A 15992-nucleotide genomic window follows, 5' to 3' on the forward strand; every position below is an offset into this window, starting at 1 on the left:
TGATTTCACTCATATAAGGAATTTAAGAAATAGAAGAACAAAGGGAAAAAATAAAACAGAGACACCAAGAAAAAGACTCAACCCCTGAGAACAAACTGATGGCTACCAGAGGGGAGGTAGATGGGGAGAATACGTGACGCAGGTGATGAGGATTAAAGAGTACACTTGCCAAAAAAAAAAAAAAAAAAAAAAAGGTCTGAATTTCAGGAATTGGTAATCTCTCTAGAAATTTATCCTGAAGCAATAGGCAGAGATCTAATCTAAGATTTATATGCAAGAATATTCTTTGTGAAATTATGACTGCAAAATATTACAGATTTTAAGCATTCAATAGCAGAACAATTAAATCATAGAACTATGGAGAACTGTCAAAGCATTGTCCAAATGGCATCAAATATACCATTAAAATGTGAGGCACAAAACTATATGGTATGATCATAATTTCTGAAGAAATTCCTATATGTGTGTGTCTATACACATATATATGTACATACGGAAGGACACACACACTGACTTTGCCTATCTTCTCTAAATTTGGTACAATGAGCAGTTACTACCTTTTTTTAATCAGAGAAGTTGATCAGAAACATTACATGGCTCTCAGCAGGGAATGAGATCTTACTATTGTGCCCACCCCACCCATAGCACAGCCCCTAGTTCTGTACCACGAGCGCCTTCTTTAGTTGTCATTCCAACATCCACCACAGTTTTTTCCCAAAGAGAGAACACATCATTTTTAAATATAGTAACTATTTTTGCTCTGGGTATGCTGTTACTTGCTTTTTTGTTTTGTTTTGTTCTACTTTTGTTTTTTCTTTTTCGTTAGTAGCTCCTAAATCTAAATCTGGTACAGATGGGTCTGAATGATGTCCATATGCCTGTCCAATATGCAGGTCATATGCCTACTTATTAAATCCAAGGAAGCATGGGGGAGTAAGCATCTGGGATTTTTCAGCCTCTACCACCGAGATTAAAAATGTAGGGAATTCTGGGCGCCTGGGTTGCTCAGTGGGTTATGCCGCTGCCTTCGGCTCAAGTCATGATCTCAGGGTCCTGGGATCGAGTCCCGCATCGGGCTCTCTGCTCAGCAGGGAGCCTGCTTCCTCCTCTCTCTCTCTCTGCCTGCCTCTCTGCCTACTTGTGATCTGTCTCTGTCAAATAAATAAATAAAATCTTTTAAAAAATAAGTAAAATAAATAAATAAAAATGTAGGGACTTCTATGGGGCGCCTGGGTGGCTCAGTGGGTTAAGGCCTCTGCCTTCGGCTCAGGTCATGATCCTAGGGTCCTGGGATCGAGCCCCATTTCGGGCTCTCCACTTGGCGCGGAGCCTGCTTCCTCCTTTCTCTCTGCCTGTCTCTCTGCCTACTTGTGATCTCTGTCTGTCAAATAAATAAATAAAATCTTTGAAAAAAAATTTAGGGAATTCTAAAGTAGAAAAGAGTTCCAGACGTTGAGCCGTCCCAATAACAGCAAATGTCCAGCATATACCTTACGTTTTAAAACTTCAGCATTACCTTTCAGAAAAAACAACAACTTAAAAAGAGATTAACTGGTTGTATTTCTATTTCTGTGCATCCTAATATATATTTCTTCATAAATGATGAAATATATACTATTTGGATGAGCAGAAACCAGCAACTTCACATAAACTAAAAATGCAATTATTATTGACCTCTCAAGCTTTGTGAATATTTTAGATACTTTCCTACATAGACTCTACAACACTCCAAGACATTTCCCAGGTATTCATTTATGCAATTCTTTGAAAACATCACAGATGTATTTTTCTTTAAGATTTTATTATTAGGGGCGCCTGGGTGGGCCAGTGTATTAGAGCCTCTGCCTTCGGCTCGGGTCATGATCCCGGGGTCCCGGAATCGAGCCCCACATCGGGCTCTCTGCTCAACAGAGAGCCTGCTTTCCCCTCTCTCTCTGCCTGCCTCTCTGCCTATTTGTGATCTCCGTCTGTCAAATAAATAAAATCTTTAAAAAAAAAAAAAAGGATTTTATTTTTTATTTTTAAATAATCTACACCCAAAGTGGGGCTTAGACTCACAACCCTGAGCTCAAGAGTCCCACGCTCCTCCGCCTAAGCCAGCCAGGCACATTTGTTTTTTTGTCTTCCACAACTCATCCTAATTCATAAATTCATGGCATCAGACTGAAAATTTTCCCACTTAAGTGTAAATTTTCTCTTTCATGGTTTTGTTTTATGTGTCTTAATAGTGAAATTCAAGTGATGCTCTCCTTGTTTGTTTCTGGTGACCTGAAGGTCAGGGACACTAACAGATTATAGATAGCTCAGGTGATTTTACTCTCAAGTATTATTTTTTTTAAGATTTTATTTTTAGGTAAAAATACACCCATCGTGGGGCTTGAACTCACAGCCCTAAGATCAAGAGTTGCATGCTCCACTGACTGAGCCAGTGAGGCACCCCTCAAGCATTTTTTTAAGTCAAAATTCTACACCCTGGTAATAGTTATGCTATCATTTGGGATTCATAGCCTGATCGTCTCACAAAGGAGCCCAATGGTATAATGTTCTTTTTACGTGCCTCTTTTAAACCTATCCCTGCAAATAATGTTAATATTAGCAGTTTTTAACTAAACTAAAAAATTAGGGACATTAAATGAAGCATCTCTGACCACTGAGTTTCTACCATCCTTTGTGTTTTCCAAATGCTAAGCCTTACCAAAGCAATCTGTAGATGTAATGCAATCCCCATCAAAATTCCAATGCCATTTTTCATAGAAATAGAACAGCATGGAACCGCATGCAAATAACATTTGCATGGAATCACAAAAAAACATAGCCAAAGTATCCTGAGAAAAACAAAGATGGAAGCATCATGCTCCCTGATTTCAAACTGCATTATCAAACTATAGTAATCAACACAGTATGCTATTGGGATAAAAACAGACATATGGATGAATGGAAAAGAGTAGAGTCCAGAAATAAGCCCATGCATATATGGCCAGTAATTTATGACAAAGGAGCCAAAAATTTATCATGAAAAACAAGTGTTTTCAATAAAGTATTGGAAAAACAGGACAGCCACATGCAAAAGAATGGAAATGGACCTCTATCTTACTCTGTACACAAAATTCAACTCAAAATTGATTAAATACTTGAACATAGAACCTGAAACCATAAAATTTCTAGAAGAAAACAGGCGGTGTGCTTCTTGACACTGGTCGTGGCAATGACTTCTAAGATCTGACATCAGAAACAAATACCATAAAAGAAAAAAATAAACAAGTAGGACTCCATCAAACGAAAAAGCTTCTCCACAGCAAAGGAAACCATCAAGAAAATGAAAAGGCAACTTATTGAATAAGAGAAAATATTTGCAAATCATGTATCTGAGAAGGGAATAACATTTAATACATAAACTCACACAACTGAATAGCAAAACAAACAACGTGATTAAAAGATGGGCTGAAGGACTGAACAGACATTTTTCTAAAGACATACAGATAACCAACCGGTATATGAAAAGATTCTCAGTATCACTAACCATCAAGTAAATATAAATCAGTATCACCATGAGATATCACCTTTACCTGTTAGAATGGCTATTATCAAAAGAACAAGACATGGCAAATGCTGATTAGGACATGAAAAGTGGGAGCCCTCTTACACAGCTGATGACTATGTAAACTTGTGCAATCACTATAGAAAACATATGAAGGGTCCTCAAAAAATTAAACAGAGAGCTACCATAGGATTCAGTAACTCCACTGCTGTATATTTATCCAGTAGAACGTAAAAACACTAACTCAAAAATATACACATGCTCCTATGTAAATGGGACATTGTAGCATTAATCCTAACAGCCAAAATATGGAAACAAACTAGGTATATAGAACAGCCAAAATATGGAAACAAACTAGGTATATATTGGATGGATAAAGAAAATGCAGTGTATATATACAATGAAATATGATATGATATTAAATATCTATTATTCCATTAAATATGTGTATTATTCCATTAAAAAAAAATGCAATCTTGGGAGTTCCACTCCAAGAAGGCAGTGTAGGAACACCCTGAACTCACCTTCACCGTGGATACACCAAATCTGTATCTGTTTGTATAGATCAGTTGCTCTTGAAGAACTAAGTGCTAACTCAGCAGCTTCCACACACCAAAACATGGAGAAACCACGCAGAGAATGCTGAGAGCTGGGGACATGGGTGCAAAGGGAACTGATCCTTGATGATGCAAACTGAGGTGAGGAGGGAGAGTGGTGGGGGGACCCAGAGCAAATTCACTGACCTTGGGGGACAGGAAAAAAAAAAAAAAAAAAAAAAACAGTTTCTAAGAGCAACATGAAAGATCCAGCCCTAGGGCCCAACCCAACGGCAGGGGAGCGGCTGGAATTCTCTGTGGGTTGAAGGGGCTGGTGGGCACCACAATTTATGTTTCATTTCCACCCTGACAGCATGGACAGGAGCAGAGTATGGGCGCCCGAGTCGGCCAGCTGCCTCACTGAGCCCCTTGCTCAATCCATACCAGCCTCAGCGTGGAACACTACAGGACACCTGGTCAGTGCTCACCATAGCCCCAGCCTTTCCACCAAGGTGACACAGGTGCAAAGCACCTCAGAAGACTCCAGGCCCACACCACTTTGGCTCCAAACAACTCACAGGGGCCATGGAGCACCCCAGAATATCCTGGCTTTTTACGCAGTTCAACATCAGCTGGCCTCCTGGATGCCCTCAACAGAGTCTGGAACTAACTCAGCCCAGACACACTTCAGTTTGGGCTGTCCTTCCAGGGTGCCCTCTAAGCGGAGAGCCTCAGGACCCCACAGCTGGCACCCACTTCAGCTTAAGCTATCCTGCAGAGATGCCCTCTGCGCAGAGAGCCCTGGGACTTCTCCAGCTCATGCACACATCAGCTCTAGCCATCCCACCAGGGCAGCCCTAGTACAAAGTGTCCTCGGACTCTTAGTCCATACCAGTCACAGTTCTAGGCAGCCAACCACAGTTAGTGGGCACACACAGTCTCCACAGGGGATGAACATACACAAGGTCATTCCTTCAAGTTTTGGAGAAGTAGTTGTTCCACCTAATTCACAGATACAAAGAAATTCAAAACAAATGACAAGAGAGGGGCACCTGGGTAGCTCAGTGGGTTAAGCCTCTGCCTTAGGCTCAGGTCATGATCCCAGGGTCCTAGGATCAAGCCCTGCCTTGGGCTCTCTGCTTGACCAGGAGCCTGCTTCCCTTCCCATCTCTCTGCCTGTCTCTCTGCCTACTTGTGATCTCTGTCAAATAAATAAATAAAATTTAAAAAAAAAAATGACGAGAGAGAGGAATGTGCTCCAAATGAAAGTACAAGACCAAACCTCAGAAAAAGAACTAAATGAAACACAGAAAACCAGTCTAGGTGATAAACAGTTCAACGTTGTGGTTATAAAGATCCTCCCCAGAGAAGAGAGAAAAGTGGATGAATCCAGTGAGAATCGCAACAAAACAAAATACAAAAAGGAACCAGTGAGAATCGAAGAATACAGCAAGAAAAATGGAAATACACTAGCGGGACTCGACTGTAGATTAGAGGATACAGAAGAGACCAGCAAATGGAAGACAGGGTGAGGGCAAGCATCCAAGATGAAAAGCGAAAGGAAAAAAGAATTTCCTTTTTTAATGACAGGTGATGGGTTATCTTGGATAACATCCATATCTCGGATATCTGGGAACAAACATTTGCATTACAGAGATGCACAGGGAGAAGAGAGAGATAAGTGGGGCAGAAAACTTACTTGTTTTTTCAAGTAACAAACAACAGCTAACAACTTCCCTAACCAGGGAAAAGTAAACGGACATCCAGGTTCAGGATACACAAGGAATTCCAAACAAGTTGAACTCAAGGACATCCATACCAAAACATATAATAATTAAAACGCCAAAGAGGGGCTCCTGAGTCAGTTAAACATCCGACTCTCGATCTCAGCTTAGGTTAATGATCTCAGGGTCATGGGATCAAGCCCTGCATCAGGCTCCCTGCTCACAGGGAATCAGCCTGAGACTGTCTCTCTTTCCCCCTTCCTTTGCCCCTCCCTCCTCTCTCAAACAAATAAATAAATCTTCAAAATAAAATAAAATGTCAAAGATGGAAGATAAAAAGAGAATTATAAAAGCAGCAAAAGAGAAGCAACTATTTATGTACAGGGAAAACCCTATAAGGCTGTCAGCTGATGTTGCAGAAGAAACTTGAGGTATCAGAAGAGAGTGGCATGATACCTTCAAGGTGCTAAAAGGAAAAAATATTCTACCTGGCAAGATTTTCACTGGAATGAGAAATACTACGTTTCCCAGAAAAGAGAAGTGCAAGGAGGTCATCACCAGTAAACTGGCCTTGTAAGAATGTTAAAGGAACTTGTTTAAGTGGAAAGGAAAAGACCATGTTTAGAAGAAAATGATGAAAGGAAAAAATTTCACGAGGAAAAGCGAACACACTGTAAAAGTAATAGATCAATCACTTATAAAGCTAGTATGGTGGTTAAAAGACAAAAGGAGTAAAATCAAATACGTCTAAAAAAAAAAGATACTTAAAGGGATTCACAAAATAAAAGATGAAAATATGAGGAGGGGAGAATAAATGAAGTTCTTTCAGAACATGTCTGGGGGCACCTGGGTGGGTCAGTCAGTTGTGTCCAACTCTTGACTTCAGCTTAGGTCATAATCTCAGAGTCGTGAGACTGAACCCCGTGTTGTAGATTGAGCTCCACGTGAGTGGAGACTGCTTAAGATTGTCTCTCTCTCTCTCCCTCTGCCCCTCCCCACTCATGTACCTTTCTCATTTAAAAAAAGAAAGAAAGAAAGAAAGAAAGAAAGAAAGAAAGAAAGAGAATGTGGGTCTTAAGTGACCATCAGCTTAATATAGACTGCTATATACTTGAGATGTTATATACGAACTTCATGGTAACTGCAAACCAAAGACCTATTACAGACACACACACACAAAAAAAAAAAAAAAAGAAAAAGAAAGCCAAGAATAGCACAACAGAAAGTTAATCACAAGGAAAGAGTAAGAAAAGAAAGAAATAGAGAACTACAAAAGCAACCAGAAAACAGTTAACAAAATGGCCATAATACCTATGAATAATTGCTTTAAATGTGCTTTAAGTGTTCCAATCAAAAGAAGTGATGAAATGGACAAAAAACAAGACCCATCTATGTGCTGCCTACAAGAAACTCACTTAAGACCTAAAGACACATACAGACTGAAAATGAAGGGGTGGAAGAAAATATTCCATAGAAATGGAGGAAGAAAGAATTTTAGATAGCAATACTTAGAGCAGATGAGACAGATTTTAAAACAAATGCTGTAATAAAAGACCAACAAGGACATTACAGAATGATGAAGGGATCATTCTAACAAGAGGATGTAACAATTATAAATATCTATACAGCCAACATTAGAGAACCTAAATATATGGAGCAAATAATAACAGACATAAAGGGAGACACTGACAGTAATACAATAATAGAAGAGACTTCAACATCCTCCTTACCTCAATGGCTATATCACCCAGGAAGAAGATCAATAAGGAAACAGTGTCTCTGAACAACACATTAGACCAGATAAACTTCCCAGATATAAACAGGACATTCCTTCCCAAACCAACAGAATATACATTCTTTTCAAGTGTATATAGAACATCCTCCAGGAGAGATCACATGTTAGGCCACAAAACAAGTGTCAATAAATTTAATGAGACTGAAATCATATTAGGCATTTGATTCTGACCATAACATTATGAAACTAGAAATCAGTTATAAGAAAAATTGAAAACTGGAAAAAAACCCACAAACAAATGGAGGCTAATAACATGCTGTTAAGTGACTAATGGAGCAATAAAGAAATTAAAGAGGAGGGGCGCCTGGGTGGCTCAATCAGTTAAGCATCCGCCTTCCATTCAGGTCAGGATTCCAGGGTCCTGAGATTGAGCCCCGCACTGTGCTCTCTGCTCAGCAAGGAGTTGCTTCTCCCTCTGCCTCCACCTCTTCCCCCTGCTCATGCTCTAGGATTCTCTCTCAAATAAATAAGTAAAATCTTAAAAAGAAATTAAAGGGACAATAAAATATATGGACAGAAATGAAAACACTATGGTCCAAAATCTTGGGGCCACAGCTAAAGCAGTTCTAAGAGGGAAACTTACAGCAACAGAAGCCTTTCTCAAGAAACAAACAAACAAAAAATCTCGACTAATCTAGCCGCACACGTAAAGCAACTAGAAAAGGAAGAACAAAAAAAGCAGAAAGTTAGTAGAAGAAAGGAAAAAATTAAGATTAGAGCAGGAATAAATGACACAGAGACAAAAAAAAAAAAATAGAAAAGATCAATGAAACCAAAAGCTAGTTCTTTGAAAACTACCGCGAAAAATTATATGCCAGTAAACTGGACAACCTAGAAGACATAGATCAGTTCCTAGAAACATACCATCTTTTAAAACTGAACCTGGAAGAAACAGATAATCTGAACAGACCAATTTATCATAATAAAATCGAATCGGTCATCAAAAAACTCCCAACAAAGTCCAGGACCAGATGGACTCATAGGTGAGTTCTACCAAACATTTAAAGAAGGGTTAACAGCACTGTCAAACTATTTCAAAATATAGAAGAGGAAGGAAAGCTTTCAAAGACATTATAAGAAGCCAACATTATCTTCATACTAAATCCAGACAAAGGCACTACAAAAACAGAAAACTAGAGCCAAAATTCCTGATGACCACAGATTCAAAAATCTTCAACAAAATAGTAGCAAACTGCATAAAACAATACATTAGAAGTATCTTTCACACACAATCAAGTGGGATTTATTCTGCTAATGTAAGGATAGTTCACTATCTGTAAATCAATCAAGAGACTATGCCACATTAACAAAAGGAAGGATAAAAATCATATGATCATCTCAACATAAGCAGAAAAAGTTTTTGACAAAAATCTGACTTCACGATAAAAAAAAAACTCTCAAAAAATTGGGTTTTGAAAAAGCACTCCTCAACATAATAAAGGCCATATTATGAAAAACCCACAGCTAATATCATACTCAGTGATGAAAAACTGAGAGCTTTTCTCCTAAGGTCAGGAATAAGACAAGGATGTACACTTTGTCACTTCTACTCAACATAGTACTGGAAGTCTAAGCCACGACAACCAGACAAGATAAAGAAATAAAAGGCATCCAGACTGGTAAGGAAGAAGTAAAACTGTCACTATTCTCAGGTGACATGACACTACACATAGAAAACCCTAAAAACGCCACCCAAAAACCTGCTGAAAGTAAATTTAGTAACGTTGCAGAATATAAATCAATATACAGAAATCTGTTGCATTTCTATACACTAATAATGAAGCAGGAGAAAGAAAAATTAACATAACAATTACATTTAAAATTACACCAACAAGCCTAAAATACCTGGGAATAAACTTAAACGCATAGGTGAAAGACCTGTACTCTGAAAATTATAAAACACTGATGAAAGAAATTAAAGACAACACAAACAAATGGAAACATACCCCATGTTCATGGACTGGAAGAATTATTACCGTTAAAATGTGAATACTGCACAAAGCTATCTACATATTCAAGCTAATCCCTATCAAAATACCAACAGCATTCTTCTCAGAACTAGAACAATCCTGAAATTTGTATCGAACTACAAAAGAACCCCTACATATAACAAATCAATCTTGAGAAAGAATAACAAAACTGGAGGTATCACAATTTCAAACTTCAAGATTATTATAATACTGTAATCATCAAAACAGTAAGGCACAGGAATAAAAACAGACACACAGAGCAATGGAACAGAATAGAGAGCCCAGAAATAAACATACACTTACACGGTCAATTAACCTACGACTAAGGTGGCCAGAATGTACAATGGGGAAAAGACGGTCTCTTCAATAAATGGTGCTGGGAAAACTGGATGGCTACACGTGAAAGAATAAAACTAGACCACTTTCTAACACCATACACAAAAATAAACTCAAAATAGATTAAAAACCTAAATGTGAGACTTGAAAGCATAAAATTCCTAGAAGAAAATAATAGTCAATAACCTCCTTGGCACTGATCTTAACAACATGTTTCTAGATAATGGCTCCTCAGACAAAGGAAACAAAAGCAAAAACAAGCTATTGGGACTACATCAACATAAAAAGCATTTGCACAGTGAAGGAAACCAACACCAAACAGAAAGGCATCCTACTGAATGGAAGAAGTTATTTGCAAATGACATAGTGGATAAAGGGTTGAGATCCAAAATATATAAGGAACTTCTATGACTCAACAACAAAAACTCCCACATAATCTGATTTAAAATGAGCAAGGACCTGGGACACCTGGGAGATTCAGTTGGTCAAGTGACTGCCTTCAGATCAGATCATGGTCCCAGGGTCCTGGGATCGAGCCCTACATCAGGCTCTTTGCTCAGCAGGGAGTCTGCTTCTCCGTCTGCCTGCTGCTCCCCCTGCTTGTGCGCTCGCTCTCTCTCTCTCTCTCTCCGACAAATAAATAAATAAATTTTTTTTTAAATGAGCAAGGACCCAAACGGACATTTTTCTAAAGAAGACATCCACAAAGAGGGGTCATTTGACACCTGTCAGAATGGCTACTACCAAAACCACAAGAGACAACAAGTGTTGGTGAGGACGTGGAGGAAAGGGAGCCCTCATGCACTGTTGCTGGGAACATAAATTGGTGCAGCCACTGTGGAGCAATATGGAGGTTCCTTAATTTTTTTTAATTACTGAGTATCTACCCAAAGAAAACTAAAACACTATTGTGAAAGGATACCGGCACCCCTATGTTTACCGCAGCATTATTTACAATAGCCAAGCTGGGGAAGTGACCCAAGGGAATCGCTGATGGAGGAATGGATAAAGAACATGGCTGGCACTTTGGAAAACAGTGTGGAGATTCCTTAAGAAATTAAAAATAGAGCTTCCCTATGACCTGGCAATTGCACTACTGGGTATTTACTCCAAAGACACAGATGTAGTGCAGAGAAGGACTATCTGTACCCAATGTCCATAGCAATAATAGCCATACTCGCCAAACTGTGGAAGGAACCAAGATGCCCTTCAATGGACGAATGGATAAAGAAGATGTGGTCCATATATACAATGGAGTATTGTGCCTCCATCAGAAAGGATGAATACCCAACTTCTGTATCAACATGGATGGGACTGGAGGAGATTACGCTGAGTGAAGTAAGTCAAGCAGAGAGAGTCAATCATCAGGTTTACTTACTTGTGGAGCATAAGGAATAACATGGAGGACATTAGGAGATGGAGAGGAGAAGTGAGTTGAGGGAAATCAGAGGGGGAGACGAACCATCAGACACTACTGTGGACTCTGAGAAACAAACTGAGAGTTCTTGGTGGGGGTGTGGTTTGGGAGGGCCTGGTGGTAGGTATTGTAGAGGGCACGTATTGCATGGAGTACTGGGTGCATAAACAATGAATTCTGGAACACTGAAAAGAAATTAAATAAATTTAAAAATTATTAAATTGGAAAAAGAAGAAAAGAAAAGAAGATGGCTGGACCTAGAGGGTATTATGCTAAATGAAGTACATCAGAGAGAGACAAATACTACGATTTGACTTAAATGTGAAATCTAAAAAACAAACTAAATCCACAAAAGCAGGAGAAAGAAACCCACGGGACAAACTGATGGTTGCCAAAGAGAAGAGGTGTGGGGAGATGAGCAAAAAAAGGTGAAGGGAGGGGTGGGAAGTTCAGACTCTAGTTATGGGATGCTCAAGGGAGGGGAGGTACAAGCACAGGGTCTGAAGTCCATGGTATTGTAACACCAGTGTATTGTGACAGACGGCAGCTCCACCGGTGATGAGCAAAGCCTAACTTACAACCACCTAAACAGCTGTTACAGGCCTAACTCTACCTTCTAGGGAAGTGAATTTCCTCAAAGAACATTTTTCCCCCTCCCAGAACATTTTATTTTATTTTAAAGATTTTATTTATTTATTTATTTGTCAGAGAGAGAGCGCGAGCGAGCAGACAGAGTGGCAGGCTGAGGTAGAGGGAGAAGCAGGCTCCCTGCCGAGCAAGGAGCCCGATGTGGGACTCAATTCCAGGACTCTGGGATCATGACCCAGAGCTGAAGGCAGAGGCTTAACCAACTGAGCCACCCAGGCGTCCCTCTCCCAGAACATTTTTAAAAAGCAGCAAAGAGAATGCCTGATGTTAAAATGTTTAGTGAAAAACACGTGGGTGTGAAGTTACACGACAACATCCAGGTAAAAATACTCAGCTATATGGACGAATCCTTGGAAGAGAATACCAAGGAATGAAAATACTTGTTTTTGTTAAGGTGATGAAATTGCCCCTTACAAAACAGTTCCTTTTAATACTGCTATTATCTGATAATTACAGAAGGTAATTTTTTTTTTGAAATGCTACTTTTCCTAACTTCAAAAACACCAGACTGGATAGTTGTCACGAATTGTTATAGTTTCTCTTATTTCTTTATGTTTCTAACCACTTTACATAAACTACCTTCTCTCTCTTTCTCTCACTCTCTCACACATGCACTCCACCATATCAATAATCCACGTATGTGGTAATGAAAATTGGGAGGGGAAGATGGCCCTGCCTTGGCACAGACAAAGCCACTGGCTCAGCGGGTCTTAGTGAACCAGGTAGCCCATTCTCCTTCAGCCTTTAAAAATTTCTCACATATGGGGCACCTGGGTGGCTCCAGTGGGTTAAAGCCTCTGCCTTCAGCTCAGGTCATGATCCCAGCATCCTGGGATCGAGCCGGGCTTCGGGCTCTCTGCTCGGCAGGGCTCCTGCTTCTCTCTCTGTCTCTGCCTGCCTCTCTGCCTACTTGTGATCTCTCTATCAAATAAGTAAATAAAATCTTTAGAAACAAACAAAAAAAAAAAACTTCTCTCCTATATGTTCCTCCAGAAAGTCACTTTCACTGTTCTTCCTGAAACTGACTATAAAAAGCCTTTTGAGACGCAAAAGTGACAAAGTATGTCATACAGGGAAGCGTGTTTATCCCTCTGGCCTCCACTGCACTGATCTGGTTCGTAAGCCCCTTTCTGTGTCTAGAAAGCTACAGTTACACATTTTCCTCACTCTGTTTCTAATTGTCCTTAAGCTACATGCCCATAAATAAATTCAACCCTGTATTTTTTTTTCATTTTCTCTCCCCATATGATAATGGGATGATAGAATAACCATTAACCTCTGAACCTAAGCAATGTAGGCACTTGCCCTCCTTCACTTGTATGCCCTGGCCAGGCGGTGAGCTCACTACCCCTTTACAATGTTTCCACTTAAAAGAAAGCAAAGGGACGCCTGGGTGGCTCAATGGATTAAAGCCTCTGCCTTCAGCTCAGGTCATGATCCCAGGGTCCTGGGATCGAGTCCCACATCAGGCTCTCTGCTCAGTAAGGAGCCTGCTTCTCTCTCTCTCTGCCTGCCTCTCTGCCTGCTTGTGATCTCTGTCAAATAAACAAACAAACAAAAATCTTAAAAAAAAAAAAAGAAAGAAAGAAAGCAAAAAAATTCCTGCCCGGGACCTAGAGCTGGGGGCTTACCCCAGCGTAAGCCACCCTAGTGAGAGTGTGTTCCAAAGCAGTAGAAACAGGAGAGAAACAGAGTTGTTAGCGGCCAAAAGGAATACGTGTGTGGTTTTTATCTAACCAGAATCACTGTCAAAGCATGCTAATTTGTTTTGTTTCTAATTTTTAATACCCCTATTGAGGTATAATTTATATCCAGTAAACTATCCATGTCTAAAGTGTAGAATTTAAGTTTTGACCTAAGTACACGCTTGCAAAACCGTCACCACAATCAAGATAATAAACATAGCCATCACCCCCAAAAATAATTCCTTTGCAACTCCTCTGTCATGTCCCCCTCTACAATGCCCATTCCCAAGCAACCACTGAGGTGTTGTCTCCATATTTGTATTTTCTAGAATTTTATCTAAATGAACAATTCTGTAAGTACACTTTCGCCTATTTTTTCCTTTCAGAGTAGTTTAACATTTATCAACTTTTTGCATGTTTCAATAATTGATTCCTTCTTATTGGTGAATAATGGGTGTGTGTGTGCACCACACGCTGTTTACCAGGCTGTGGATGGCTACTTGGGTTACTTCTAGTTTTTCTTTACTACAAACAGAACATCTTTGAATTTTCCTGTACAAGCCTCCATAGGGACGGCCACTTTAAATCTCTCGGCTAAGCACCTAGCAGTGGAATGGCTGGGTCATACAGAAGGTATATGCTTAACTTGTTAAGAAACTGCCAAACTTGTTCCCAAGTGTGCTATCTGACATTTCCACCAGCGGAGTATGAAAAGGCCAGCTCCTCTACATCCCCACCAACACCTGATATGACCTGTCTTTACAACCGCAGACTTTCTAATATCAGTGTACTGGGGTTCCTCGTTGCAACTCTAATTCGCATTCCCTAATGACTACAGATGCTGTACATCTTTTCACGTGTAACTTGACACCATCTGTGTATCTTCTTTGGTGAAGTCTGTTCAAATCTTTTGTCCATTTTTATAGAACCATTTTTTTTAAGATTTTATTTATTTATTTGACAGAGAGAGATCACAAGTAGGCAGGGATGGTGGGGCTGGAAGCAAGCTCCCTGCTGAGCAGAGAGCCCGATGGACCCTGGGATCATGACCTGAGCCGAAGGCAGAGGCCTTAACCCACTGAGCCACCTAGGCGCCCCTAGAACTATTTTTTTTATTATTGAGCTTTGACATTTCATTATTTTGGGTTCCAGTCCTTTATGAGATATGTGGTTTGCAACTATTTTTTTTCAGACTGTGGTTTATCCTTTTCTTCTCTCCCCCCGCCTTTTTTTAAAGATTTTATTTATTTGAGAGACAGTGCACACAAGTAGGGGGAGGGGGAAAAGCAGACACCCCACTGAGTAGGACTCGATCCTGGGACTCTGGGATCATGACCTAAGTAAGTCAAAGGCAGATGCCCAACCACCTGCGCCACCCAGGCACCCCTACCTTTTCCTTCCCTTAATGTCTTTTAAAGAGAGATTCTCTTCCAGCCAGGGCTCTGCTCTGCGAACTCCAGCCACTTGGGCTGACTCCCAGATCCATTTCTAGCTAGGTTCTCCTCTCCCCACCACAGCTTGAAAGCTCTCTCCAGGAAGTCAGTGGGACCGACTGTAGTAGGGCTCACCTCCTTTGTCTCTCTCCTCTCAGGCATGACTCTCCTTCAGTACCTGATTTCCAGAGTCTTCCAAAACCATTGTTCCTAGAATTTGTCAGTATTCCTTGGTTGTTTCAAGTGTTAATAACAAAAAACAAGTGGTGACCAGCCCTGAAAATTCTCTGAGTCAACAGAACTAGGTTAGTCATACAAGACAAGCTTAACTGAACTTATTTGGCAAGACTAACTTCACCTGAGTCATTTCTTGTATAGACGTCTGAAAATCCGAGGCAAAACCTGACTGGTTTCCCAAAGGTTGGTAAAAGATAACCACTGACCAATTCCCTATTACTTGAGAAAATTCTAATATTATAACCAATCACTGTGAAGAATGAACAGTCCCTGTTTTCTCAAAGCATAACCTTATATACTTTATAACAATACAGATGTTATACATCTGTGTAACAATACAGATGCTGTAAGAGCACCTCTTTAAAATCCCTGGTTCTCATTCTATATTCAGTCCGAGCCATCCAGGTTTCAGCCTTTTTGGAGTATGCACAGTAAGTTTTTACTTGTAACTACTACAGTGATACAATGGTTTTACTTCCAACTTTCCACACTGGTGAGAAGTTAAATCTCGTCCCTGTTAACTCCATCTTGGGAAGAAATGGAAATCCCACACCATAGAACATCTCACCCCACCGACTACGAAGCGGGTTGAAAGAATTGTCAACTTGGTAACAGAAAAGGGAAACAGAACACAAAGCACACAGGTAGCCAATCTAGGCTTTGGGGAACAAGA

The sequence above is a fragment of the Mustela erminea genome, chromosome 3 (assembly GCF_009829155.1).
Source record: "Mustela erminea isolate mMusErm1 chromosome 3, mMusErm1.Pri, whole genome shotgun sequence".
NCBI classification, from domain to species: Eukaryota; Metazoa; Chordata; class Mammalia; order Carnivora; family Mustelidae; genus Mustela; species Mustela erminea.